The sequence below is a fragment of the Schistocerca cancellata genome, chromosome 5 (genome assembly GCF_023864275.1).
Source record: "Schistocerca cancellata isolate TAMUIC-IGC-003103 chromosome 5, iqSchCanc2.1, whole genome shotgun sequence".
NCBI classification, from domain to species: Eukaryota; Metazoa; Arthropoda; class Insecta; order Orthoptera; family Acrididae; genus Schistocerca; species Schistocerca cancellata.
In genome coordinates, this window is record NC_064630.1 from 492,410,880 (window position 1) to 492,422,202 (window position 11,323).

Here is an 11,323-nt window from a genome sequence, read left to right on the forward strand (position 1 = left end):
AACTAAGGCTAGATTTGGATTCAGCTAATAAAAATATATAAAGATCAGCTATCAAAGCTTAACTGCTAAGTGGGGTATGAAGTAGCATCATCCCTCGGCTATATAGTTTATATAATTTCAAGAATTTATTATTATTATTATTATTTATTAAGAAGCCAGCACTGGTTATTCTCATGGTTTCATTCAGCTTGATGTCGACTTTCTTTGTGTGGCAACTACTTAGCCAAGCCGGGGAGCAGTATTCAGCAACAGAATACACCAGGCTAAGAGCTGAAGTTCTAAGTGTGGATGTGTTTGCACCCCAGGTTGTGCCACATAGTTTGTGGAGTATGTTGTTCCTAGTATAAACTTGGCTGCGGTGTTCTCAAAGTGCCTTTTACACGACAACATTCTATCGAGTGTGATGCCCAGGTATTTCAGGTATGGATTGTAGCGGAGGAGGTGGTTGTTAAAATATACTACTGGCTGCTTATTTGTTTGTCAGTTGTTGAGGTGAAAACTGGACACTACAGTTTTATACATGTTAGGAGTAAGTCTCCTGTCAGCAAAGTATTTGCCCACCACGGAGAGGTCCTCTGTGAGTGTATTGCTGGCCTCATCTGTGGTTTTACTGCAAGTAGCTAGTGCTAGGTCGTCAGCATAACCAGTTTTCTTGGATCGCGTTTGAGGCAAGTTAGAGATATATAGATTGAAAAGAGTAGGTGCGAGCACTCTAATGCTTTGAATGACTTAAAAGTGGTGAAGTATGTGTCTAAACTCTGACTTCTTTAACGATGCGACTTACTTGAGATTGTCAGCCGACTTTCTTTGCTGGTTAGCTTGCTGCTGCAAACTTCTTTTCTCTTCTTCTCTGAAGTATATTTACCAGGAACAGGAATTTCTCAAGACTGTTTCTACTTATAAAAATAAGTAGATGTACACAGTTTCTTTTGCTTCACTTAATGATGTATATTTAAACATCAAACTTTTACAAATATCATTCTCCACATAACCAAACATTGTCAAGTAAGTCTTCTCGTGTATCCAAAGGTTAGAAACAAAGTTCATGTACACCTAAGAGAAAGTTGGCTTAAAAACCAAGCCCATTCTCATCCTAAATCTGAATTATGTCTTATCCTCTCAAAGTCCAAAACGAGCATCCATTTAACAATATTCCGGCCATTCTTCCTTTTTTCTCTACATAGTCAAAGTTGTAAAACAGTATGGAATAACACAGAAGTTCCTTGACTCTGCCGTGTTCTTTCATTAAATTTCCATGACACGGCCGGCAAACACTTGTCGGTGCCATTCAACCACTGTGTCTACAGTCTTCTTACTACACACACACACACACACACACACACACACACACACACACAGAGAGAGAGAGAGAGAGAGAGAGAGAGAGAGAGAGAGAGAGAGAGAGAGGGGGGGGGGGGGGGGGGACGCATTAGGTAGGCTCTCTCACACTTATATTTAAAATATCGTGTTCGAGACAGTAGAAGGCCAAGCGGTTCTAGAATTTACGCGGAAGTTCTTGAAATGCTGCATATCCCCCTCCTTAGATCGAACACGCGATATTTTATACATAATCATCATGTACATTAATATCACACATAATAACAATTCACATTTTAACAGTATACATTGAGTGATTCGTTGTTATCCAGACCGGAGTATTCATTAGTGATCCAGTAAGCCTGACTAGCATTTCGGAAACATGAGATTTTATTTTTATTTTCAATTGTAAAATAAAGGTGTTTGTGACACTTGAGTAATCTATTTTCTGTTTTCATCTTTAATACTACCTTTCCTAAGTATGTATTACTTCTAATATTTTATGTAGTTTGGAGCAACTCTGGGCAAAATAAAAGCATTCCTTCTGACACTTGTAAAATTACATAGCGCGTAATAATGCTTGTTGTGTATAGAATTCAACCAGAATAATCCCTATAAAATGTGTGACTTCTGTCATGATACTGTCCTTTTCCCCTAGCATCAGTACCTATACCTTGCCTGTGGGTTGACCATATGAGTGCACTTTCTCTATCTATTCTGGCAGGTACTCCCCTTTTTACAACATCCCTATTCATTAGGCCACAAGTCATCCCATCTCCATGCAGTTACGCCTGCCCTTTATATTCAGTAAGTGCCGGGTACGCCCCCTTCTTATTTCTGAGTAGGCCTCATGGTTCATTAAGCCCCGTATACATTTCTATGTATACTATAATTAAATATTTTCTAGTAAAGATAAAAAATCTATTCTACACTTCGCATTTTCTTATTATTACTTCATCTAATCCCTGGAGTCCTCCACTACTTTTCAACTTCTATACGGTTAATAGATTCCATATCTGTATACTATTCAGTAGGCAATATGGTTACATACGCTATTCAAGTCCTACTACCCTACAACTCCTCAATTTGTCAGAGTATTTGCTACACTGACTTTTCTTAAATAAACGTCATGAGTACTTCAATCTTCCTTGCTTTCTCATTCCTTATTCATGCCTCCTTCTTATGTATACTCGCTCAATGTGAAATCGTCACAGGTGTTTTTATGTGTATATGCGGTATATAGGCGATATGAAATTGTCATAGTTCTTGTGTGTTTGTGTGTGTGTGTGTGTGTGTGTGTGTGTGTGTGTGTGTGTGTGACAGAGAGAGAGAGATTGTTTTTTTATATATATAAATAGGCGATGTAGAACCAGCATACAAAAAAAAATGATGTGTGCATATTTCCTGATGTACACATATCTTTCCCCCAACAACACTTGGCGGTTCTCACAGCTTTCTCATCTGTTACCTCATTGTTTGTGTATCCGTCTCTCTTTGTGTGTATGTAGATGTGTGTTCGTATAGTCTGATTCTTCGGCCTTCTTATCGGAGATAAGATGTAGGTTATTGGAATCCAGGAAGGACTTCTGCGATAGAATTAGATGAATATGGAAAGAGGGAAAGATAGATACATACTCAAATGAGGAGTAAGAAAGGAAATAAATAGAAATGGTTACCAAGATCGAAGAAGAGAAAGAAGATAGCCCCAAAACAAGAATCCCTTCCCACACCCCTTTTATCAGGATCCTTACCTCGCAAGTATTGAGTGAGAAGCCGGAGGAGGCTTGGTGTTAAATCGTCTCCTACAGAATGGACATTCCTACCTTCACCCTTGAGATCCCCCGAAGGAAATCTTAGCAACCCTATGGAAATGGCAAGTGATGAAGAATCAGGCACACTTGTTCGTGAGGTTCATCTAAAGGGTGTGGTGTGTGTCTTGTGTTAGTCATGATTTGTGTGTTTTCGTAAACCATGCTTTTATCCAAAATACCCACTCCTTTAAAAACTGATACAAACCCTCCCATCTACATCACATCTCATAAATAGTATAAAATATTCTATACAAAGTAGAAAATCTTAAGTCTTGTAGCCTTTTTGCTAAATCTTGGAAAGTATCATTCTGCTTGTTACTAAGGTCAGTGAACAGTTGGTTTACGTGAATGTTCAAGGAACTTGTTAATTCTTTCTTTAAATCTAATGTCAAATTTTCAACTTTACTGTTTAGTGTGTCAAATTCAGCCTTTAGTAAACCTATATTTGTTGCTTGACTATTCAAAGTTTCACTCTGGTCATTTAAACTAGAATGTTCCAAAGTTATTTCTTTCCTTAGAGTTTCATTCTGAGCATTTAATCGAGAATTTAAAGTTTCATTTAATTGTAAACTCTGGGCTTCTAGTTTTCATTTAAATGAGAACTTATTAAGCCTAATTCTTTCCTTAAAGTCTCTGAATCTGCCCTCTGGGCTTTGATTAAACTTACTAATTCATATCAGTCTTGCATTTCTCTACTGACTCACATAGCCATAGCTCGTTCTATAGTTTCTTTGATTTGTTTCACGTTATCCATATTCTTATGAGCTTTAGATCTAGCAGGAATTTAAAAACTTCACTCTGAGTATAATACCTACACCTATACAATTCACTCAACAGTTTATCCAACTTTACACTCAGACAATAAAGTACTGTTTTATACTCACCCGGCTTAGAGTTTAGGCTGCGTCAGCGAGCGGATGTGGAATCAGCACCGGTGAGCAACAACTGGTGCTGGTAGCTTTGGATGTAGGTTCTCGCATCGATGTCAGTGAGCGGATGTGGAAGCAGGTCGGCACTGATGAACAGCAACTGGTGCCGGCGGCATCGGATGTTGTTTTTCACGTCTGCGTCCTCGCGATGCCTGTGAGAGCTGTCTACTCCCCACACCGGATCTTCTTAGTCAAATTTTTCTCGGCTTATCTCTTCTTAGTCTAATGTGTCGAGATCTCTCTTTTCTTTTAATGTTATGACTTTCTTACGTCTCCTTTTGTTACATTTACTGATTTTCTCCATTTGATTTTTAGGCTTAGTCCAGTTTCTAATAATGGTTCTCTCGCCTTGTTATGCTGGCAAAACACAAATTTATACTGAAGTTTGATATCATAAAGGTCTATTAACTGTGAAATTTTCAGATTTTTAACTTGTCCCCCAACAAAGATGTTGCAGGCCACAAAATGGAAGAATTTTAAAAAATCCATTTTTTAAAATAGTGTATTTTTTAAAACTATAAGCTGCTCACTATTGATATTCTATAAAAAGTAATTGTACTGTACAATGTAATAGCAGAGAAAATATTAAAGCTGAGAAATTAATCTTTCTTTGGAAAACTACTGTTCAGAAATTGAGTTTTTTTTTAATTTGTGGCTGATAACTTTGAACTATTAAAAATATATTAAAGAATACATTCAGCTAAGTGATAATCATGTTGATTTGAATTCCAGAGTGTTTTTAACTAAATGCATTTTATCTGAAAGGCTTAGGACAATCCACTACTGAATAATTGTAAAAAACGTAGATGCTTGCAAATACAGAAAAATGCATGCAACCTGGAACAAATATGGCCACCATTTCAAAATAACAAACAAATTTTTAAAAAAAATAGTTTTGTGACTACTAAACATTGGGTAATTCACCCAGCAAATATAAAAATTTTCTGAAATAGGCAAGCAACCATTGCTGGACCACTTGGTTTTGATTGACCCTCACTTCAATAAGTTAAAATGGCACTTGGATCTTCTGTGTTGTATTTTGAGGGACTGGGTATTGTGCATCAGGAGCTTGAAAAACCTGACAGTAGTGATGTTTGCATGTATTAATATATTAAACTTCAATTATTTACCAAACAATATGAACATAATACAATGCAATGGCAAGAAAAATAATACTTTTGCACAATGAATCTGATGTTTTTCCAAGATGAAGTCCAGCTCCCCATCAATATCATCCACAATACCACAATCTACTGAAAGATTACTGTAAACATGGTAGCATCACTCGGAATGAGATGCATAAGAGATGCGATGTCATCCAATTTTGGCTGTGATATAGGCTTTCCATTAGGCCAAAAAGGTAACAGGAGCGATGAGAAGTTTACTCCAGTCTTTGAGCGACCAGCTCTTCTTTTCTTGACATCAACTTCAACAAAATTCTAATCTGAGTCTGTATTCATAAATACAGAGAAGGGTGTGCTCTTCCTATTAACAATACTCTTTAAGTTGTGTGGTTCCTTTGAAGTCAAGTTTTTGCATCCTATGGAGCTGTAGGGGATTCTTTTTCCTTGCTCTCTGCATTACACAGATGTAATCTTCTGGAATATAGAGTCTATCCTGCATCTTCAGAGCACATTCTACATCATCAAATTCACTATCATTAGGCAAAAAAGAATGGCCTGAGATAAGATATTTCAGTGTAGTTGCCTCCAAAGAACTATGCTCTTCTAGAATTGCTTTTAAGATTAAAACCTTTTTTATATTACAGTTTTGTTCCCTCACATGAATCTGACCACAAAAACAATTCCTACTAACAGACAATGCATACAGCATTTTAATCTTTATATTGGCGACACTGGTTTACTATGTACTCTGGCTAAAGTGCCTTCTGCTGCCAGTAGGTTTTTGTATAAGTACTGACACGATCTGAGTATCAGCACGCACATGTTTACCTTGACGATGATTTGGATCAGAATATTTTAACGGTATGTATAACTGCCGTATATGGCTATAAATATTTTATATTTTGTGCATCACTAAGACTTCTATAGATTTAATCTTAATTAATTGAACCTGGTTGCTTAAACAATATTTATATTTACAACAGAGCTGAAGATGGCGATGAGTCGAAACCGGTCATAAAGTGTAAAGAAATCTATGTGATCAAGGTGGACTGTGAAAATAAAAATGCTAATTTTAAATGAGTTTAATGATTTCCATGAGAAAATTAACTCACTGTTGAACAATAAAAAAATGATGACATGCATTTCTTGATCTAAACATCAAATGGTAGGATTGCCTTCAAAGTCTAAAGGACCCGATGACAATGGATATTTTATTATATCATAACTCATGTCATCCAAATGACCAAAAAACTTTCCACCCTTCAGGGCTTAGTAGATAGAACATAAAGTCCTGGTGGGTAAACAGGAGACAGTGACTGAGCTAAATATTATCAGACAACTAGCCAGAGCTAACAGAAACCATGAAAACATAATAAGGAATAATTTAGAATAGTATGTTGATAAATGCTGTACATCTTTAACAGTTGTAATGTGATGTTCATCAGTCAGATGGATAGGCACTTAGTCAAGGTACAAGGATTACACAGACACTTCTCAGCTTAACAGTATAGAAATGTCCACCATAGCCATACACAGCCATGAAACTGGCCATCCTTTGTTGGGAACTGAAAAAGGCCTCACAATTTCACACAAATAGGATAGGGGTAGAAAATTGGATCTATTAGAGATTACAGTGCATAGCGGGAGAAATGAAAATTAAATGAATAGATCTTAGGAGATGCAAACAACTTTTAAAAAAAATGTAGATGTCTTATAATATCAGTCTTCAGTTAGCTACTTTAATTATAGTAATACTGTTGCCAAACTTTGTGCAATGAGATTTGTGGGGATACAAATGATCTATGTTCGTTGGTGTCTCTGTGATCCCTTTTTTGTGCATATAAAGTGATCACTCACGCTGCTTATGTGTTTGCATCTGTGTGTCTTTCCTGGAGGTCTGTGGGCCATCATTGAATGAATAAATGATAAGCACATTTTAAGGAAACCTGGTTATGAGGGAAGTTACCATTAATTTTTATTATTTTTTATTTATGTTTTCATCTTTATCACTTTTGTGAGATTCTTGTGGATAATTCTGTTGGCAAAGGCTTTCTCCTTCAAAATGTGCCATAGTTAGTGCTTTTGCATTGTGAAGGGTGGTTGACTTCACATTTTAATTTTGAATCTTCGATTTGTGTATACTGGTAGCTTACTGAGTTGCTGTAGAGAAATGTAAATGTATATATGTGGCAGATACATTTTCATGGAACTGTCTGGTGTTGGTGAGGCTTTGGGAGCAACAGTGGGACTCGCTCACTGTGTTTCTCAAGAGGAATATGGCCTCCCTGGCTGGTGCCAACAGTCTTCGACATCAAGAAGTTCGACCCATGTACCACCTGGTCTTAACTTGGCTCAGCGGCTGTGTAACTGAGCATCTGCAATGTTAGCACTGCTTATCCAGCAATGGTATTGTTTGGCTGCTCCTGTCACATATCTGACCAGCTGTCAGCTTCTGGTACACTGAACACCCAACGTTCTTCACTTCCCTCTTTAGAATTCCCCAGAGCTGTGTGAAGGAAATTTAAATTATTCTCTGTGAAATAAATGAGTGTACACACAAACTATGAAGAATTTCTCCGCTCTTGATGTATTCTAACCAGGATAATCACACACACACACACACACACACACTTAACAGTCCTGAAATCACACCAAATAATTTCCAACATAAAATTGTGATGTAACTCTGGTGTTCCCTTGCAAACATGTATGATAGTAAATTTCACAAAGTGTTTGTTATATATTTTGTCAGTGTTAATAGCCAAACACATTTAAATGTACGTATGTATTATTTGTGAACTATTTATTGAACACTGGATTCACTAGGTTGACATCAGGAGACTCAAAATACTTCCAGGTTTAAGGGAACAATCAAATACTTCTCTGGGTACCTGTCGTCGAAATAGTGAATTATGTAAATTGTTTTGTCTTGTAGCTCCTCCACTAAGGTTCCCTTCATTGCAATGTCAAGCAATTTGTGACATGCTAACTACAAAAAGATTTATGTGAATTAAAAAATTTAACTTCAAAATATTTATTACAAAAATTTCAGCATAACGAAACTCGGTCTTGACATCGCATAATCTGGTACAAACATGTGTGGATACCACCACTGATACTTATATAAAGTTACTATAATGAAGGTCAAGTTCATGCATTTTTATTTGAGGACATTTCATAAATTATAAGTATAGTTTCACATTCCTGGACAGCTGATAAATAATTTCAGATTTGTTTTTGTATGGACTTCCATGTGTGATTATAATTTAACAGAAATACATTTACTAACTTGCACAAATTTGATGTCTTATTTGTTCAAACAATGCTTCAGCTGAAAATTTTAAGTACTTCAATATTATCTAATAGTGTTTTGTTCCTACCATGTTTTTGCTGTAGTTTTGTTGTATGCTATTAATACATTCTGAATGCCGACACAAAATTTGTAAGTATACCAGTCACAGTGTTTGTTTACTTCACATGACAACTAACAAGTCTTGACAGTACAGCATCCATCCTAATGCACTGAAAATACAAAATAGGTTTACCAGATACATACCAAACATTGTTTTATCCGAACAACAGTGTTACAAAGTGTAGAAAACTAGATATGCTTCACATATCCAGCGAGCTATAAGACTATCACAGTCTCCTAGTGCCTGGTATTGATCTGTTCATTATGTACTTTCCCATTCTGCTACATCATACATCCACTTTTAATAATGATGGGTTTGGCAGTAGCCATTGCTGAATACTGTTTTTCATTTCACTGTGCTGTGGTCGGGATCGTCATGTGAGGATGTATTAAATAGCAGAAGCAGTTCCTGGTCTGTCACAGCCTAGTTTTGCTTCAGATTCCTCGTTGACACATTCTCCCCATTGTGGAATTCCAGTTAATGTTGTGAGCATTAGGTAATGACTTCAGTGGACTACCATATAAGGATACAGACAGTGTGATGCGTGAAGGTTCTGGGTTGATCCAGGGAGCAAGCGTGGATAGCCGCAGTGGTTAAGGTGACTGCTCGTGATAAGTGGGATATCAGGGTTCGAGGCCCAGTCTGGCACAAATTTTTAAATTTCACTGTTGGGTAGTAGATCTAAACCATATACAGGTGATGTCAAGGAATTCCCATTCAGGGAATTAATTTTGAATTATTTTGTACAGCTGTGGATTGTCAATAGAGTTTGTTCTTTCAAACATGCGTGTAAGAATTAGACATCTGCCTCAAATCATTTATTCTTGCAGGCATGTGTGGTGTGACCAATTGTGACTGTCTCCTTAACAATAATAAACAGTGTACTTGCTTTTTCCCATCTGTCTTGTTTTCATTTGATGCCCCTTTACATTTTTCCTCACTTTTCCTTCTACCAAATTCCACTATTCCATAAAAATTAAATTTTAATTCCCCTAAACTGTCTGAATTATTTCCTTTATCCCACATACATTCTTTCAATGTCATCATCATCTGTGGATTTTAGGTGGCATATAATCTTGTACTTCTGTGGTGGGTAGTGGCTTTGTGCCTGTCTTGGCAATGCTGTTCATAGGAGCTTACCTGCATCGTTATTTTCTTATTCATTATTGTGCCTATGCCTGCATTACTGGTGAGTTATTTTGTATTTATAACCCTCTACTCACCTGGTTCTGTAGTGTTTCGAGAATTTCGGCATAAATTCTAGAACCACTCGGCATTCTACTGTCTCGAACACACGATATTTTAGATGTGAGAGTCGTAGTGAAATAGAAGGGAAGAACTATGGAACTTCTAGGTTATCCTGTGTTAATCGTATCAGTGACCATTGTTATAAATAACACGAACATTTGAGATTCGGAATTCTGAAAAAGCTCTTATCTTGGACTTGCTGGAGGCAAGACGGGTTTTTATGATTTGTTTGTAATTGAGTTATGGTTGTTAAGCCAACTCTTTTCTAAAATGTACTTAAATCAGTTTCTAATGTGAGACGATACGAGTGACTGACAAGAAGTCAAATGTTTATATGCAAAGTGAATTTTGTTCTTTATGAAGCTCAAATATACTGATAGTTGGTGAAAAGTATCCTTCGAGTACCTAATTATTTCGCAAGTAGAGAGAGAGTGTCTTTAAGGTTCCTGTAACTAGCATATTTCTTCAGAGAAGTAGTTTATAGAAATTCCAGAAGCTGGCTATCCAGAGAAGAAGATCAGCTGTGTACACCAAGTAAGTCGATTCGTATAAGAGAAGTGGGAGTTTGCACTTGCACTTCACACAGTCTGAGTTGTCAGATCATTAGAGTTCTTCACGAATTCCTGCTATATCTAACTTGAACCTATCCATTTCCTTTTTAAATTCTCTTACTTACCTACATGTGTAAGGGATTGAACGTTCCACGCTCTGACCTATAGAATGCCAATTTTGTTTTCCATCCTGAGTAGTCTCTATCTGGAAGTCCAGGGGAACTAATTCACCTCTGGAATATTTTACTCAAGAGAATGCCATCAGCCTTAACTCATCTTTACAGCTGCATGCCCTCAGGGGGGAAGAAGACAGTTGTGGTTTTCCCTCACTTTCAGCTGTTCACAGTATCAATACAGCAAAGCCATGTTGGGTAAAGTTAGTTGGCCAGATCAGTTACTCATCCAGACTGCTGCCCCTGCAACCACGAAAAAGCCACCATGGTTAGTTTGGCCTCTTCCCCTCCACTGTGATAGTATCTATGAGATGGCTGTCTGTATTGGTGAGGGACACGTAAGCCATCCGTACCTGTCATTTTCCATGGTTCATGGGGGAGATACCCTTTGTCATTATTTTTTTCAAAGTACTGGGTGGAAACACATCCTTGTATGGAGATCAGAGCCATTTAGAGGACATCAAATTGACCAGTCACGCCAAATAATGATGAGATATCACAATATAACACTAGAACTAAAAACAGGATCTATAAAGGCTTCAAGAGGTTAACATTAGTAAAGAAAGGAGTCATAGGTACACATGTTCTAAGGCTTTAGACGAGTTAGAGTGATGAAGTATGTGTATACACTCCCCGTTCCTTAACGATATGACTGACTTGAGAGTGTCATCCGACTTTCCTTGCTGGTTAGCTTGCTGCTGCAACCTCCTTTTCTCTTCTTCTCCGAAGTATATTTACTAGGACCAGGAATTTATCA

The 11,323-nt window shown here is 37.2% G+C and overlaps 1 protein-coding gene across 1 annotated transcript in view; it reads left to right on the forward strand.

Moving 5' to 3' along the window:
- LOC126188310 (glutamyl-tRNA(Gln) amidotransferase subunit A, mitochondrial) overlaps positions 1-9,488 on the forward strand; it is a 175,454-nt gene extending 165,966 nt beyond the window's left edge. The window contains exon 10 of the transcript XR_007537850.1: positions 7,375-9,488. The gene's annotated coding sequence lies outside the window, so the exon portion shown is untranslated. The remainder of the gene's footprint in view (positions 1-7,374) is intronic.
- Positions 9,489-11,323: the final 1,835 nt, after the last annotated feature.